Genomic DNA, 2,988 nt, shown 5'->3' on the forward strand with positions numbered 1-2,988 from the left:
ACTCAATAACTAAGAAAATGACATGAAGGTTATGTTAACCAGTTTGATGAGAGTATTTCAAAATGTATATGAAAACAGTACACTGTACCCCATGATTTCATTAATGTACATAGTTATGCTATAAGAAATAAAAAAAAAGAAAATATTCGGTTGATTATGAGTAAATTAACTCTGTGCCTGAACAAAATTTAGTACAGTTATAATAATAAAGAATACAACAAAAGACAGAATCTAACAATGGAAACTTAATAAAATGTATCATATAACCAAATTTTGAATCCAAAATATGACCCATAACTAAAAGACAAACCCATCAATAGAAACTAATCTAGAAATTACAAAAATGATAGAACTTGATGAAAACCAGAGATAAAAATACAGTATCAAAGGATAGATGACAAAGAAGATAAATTAAGTACAAAGGAACATAGAAAAAATAATAAGAGATTTCCCATATACCACACAAGGAACAATTAAGTGTAGTATCATGTTTAAAAAATTGAGATAAAAAGAATACAAATAGCTTAAAACTATTGCCTCATAAAAATATATTTTTTAATTGATGGCAAAATAAAGCTGCTTTCAAACCAAAATAATCTGAGATAACATTCTACTAGATTATCTGAATTATAAAATGTCTCTGATTGGATAAAATATTTAAACTTAAGACACGAAACTATAAAGATTCTTGGAGAGTGTGCAGGAGAAACACTTGAAAAAATTGGCCTGGGAGAATACTTTATGAGGAAGACCCCCCAAGAAATTGAAGCAACACCAAAAACACATTGCTGGGATCTGATCAAACTAAAAAGTTTCTGCACAGCCAAGAACACAGTAAATAAAGCAAATAGACAGCCCTGAGAATGGAAGAAGATATTTGCAGGTTATGCTTCTGACAAAGATTTGATAAAAAGAATCCACAGAGAACTCAAATTATTAATAAGAAAAGAACAAGTAATCCCATTTCATTGTGGGCAAGAGACTTGAACAGAAGAAGAAGGCCATGTGCTTATCTTTCTCTGAAGAAGATAAGCACATGGCCTACAGACATGCTCATCATCGTTAATCATCAGAGAAATGCAAATCAAAACCACTTTGAGATATCATCTAACTCCAGTAAGAGTGGTTCATATAACAAAATCCCAGAGATGTTTGGCATGTATGCAGAGAAAGGGAACACTTCTGCACTGATGGTGGGAGTGCAAACTAATACGTCCCTTTTGGAAAGAAGTATGGAGAATACTCAGGGATCTAAAAGTAGACCTGCTGCTTGATCCTGCAATTCCTGTACTAGGTATATATCCAAAAGACCAAAAATCACTTTATAACAAAAATATTTTCACCAGATTGTTCATTGCAGCTCAATTCATAATAGCCAAGTCATGGAATCAGCCCAAGTGCCCATCAACCCATGAATGGATTAATAAATTATGGTATATGCATTCCATGGAATATTATGCAGCCTTAAAAAAGATGGAAATTTTACCTCTTTTATGTTTACATGGATGGAACTGGAATATATCCTACTTAGTAAAGTATGTCAAGAATGGAAGAAAAAAATATCCCATGTACTCAGTACTATTATGAAACCAATTTACAATCACTCACACTTTCATAGGAAGAATAGATCACAACTATGGTTCAGGATGAAGGAGCAAGAATGGAGGGAGGTCAGATCAAGGGAGGGTGAATGGTGGGATCACACTATGGTGCATAATGCAAAGGTACATGTCAGATTTATTAAGTATAGAGTATAAATGTCTTAATACAATAATTAAGTAAATAAGATGAGGTATATATTAACCAGTGTGATGTAAGTGTTCTTAATTCTATATGAAATCAACACATTGTACCCCCTAAATGCATTAATGTACACATGAGAAAAAAGTGAAAAAACTGTAGAGATAGACAATGGCTATAAAGCTCTCACTTTGCCAAAACACTGCACATAGTAGGGTCTTGCTTGGTTGTCCAGGCCGGCCTCAAACTTCTAGGCTCAAGTGATCCTCCTGCCTTAGCCTCCTAAGTAACTGGGACTATAGGTATGAAGCACCATCTCACCCAACTAATATTTTTTACTTTGTTGATATATTGAAATGTGGATCACTCTTCCTGAGGTTTCTTGTGCTAACCTATGGCTTTGTTGTTGCTATTCAATGCAATTTTTATCTATCATTTCTTTTTTTAACAGCTTTATTGTGGTATAATTTGTATATCCCCAAATCTTTTCATTTAATGTACACAATTTGAATAATTTGGACAAATGCAATGATCTTGTTAAAGGAAAAAAATGTCAAAGGAAGTTATTCTGGTATAATAAAAATGGGATCAAATGAAGAGTGACAGAAAGGAGTATAAATGAGTGAGTTAATGTATAAGTTGATTTTCAATTATAAAATAGTTTTTAAAAATAATAGGGAGATTTTTGATTATAACAATTTAAAGGAGTTGACAATTAATTTTGCTCTGCCAAAATAAGTGTAAATAACTATATAATGTATAAAAGTATAAAATAAACAGAAAATATGTGTAAAACAAGTATAAAGATAAATTATAAATTTCAGTTATTTACTATCAGAAATGGTTTAAGGTAAAAGTATTTGTATTACATTTTTAACTTTTCTGTAAATTTCAGATATTATCAATTAAAAGCAGTAAAGAAAGATAGTAAATAATCATAGCTTTAATATTTAAATACTTAGTAATTTATAGAAACAAACAGAAAATAAGCTAGGATATAAAGACTTCAATAATATTCTAGCAAAACTAAATGATATATAGAGTAGTCTATCTAACATTAGCAGAATAAATATTCTTCTCATGCATGAATAAAACAATCAAAATGACAATATGGGCTCGGCGCCTATGGCTCAACCGGCTAGGGCGCCAGCCACGTACACCCAAGGTGGCGGGTTCGAATCCCCAGCCCGGACCCGCCAAACAACAACGACGGCTGCAACCAAAAAATAGCCGGGGCGTTGTGGCGGG

This window comes from Otolemur garnettii, unplaced genomic scaffold (assembly GCF_000181295.1).
Source record: "Otolemur garnettii isolate 467f Iridium unplaced genomic scaffold, OtoGar3 scaffold00001, whole genome shotgun sequence".
NCBI lineage: Eukaryota > Metazoa > Chordata > Mammalia > Primates > Galagidae > Otolemur > Otolemur garnettii.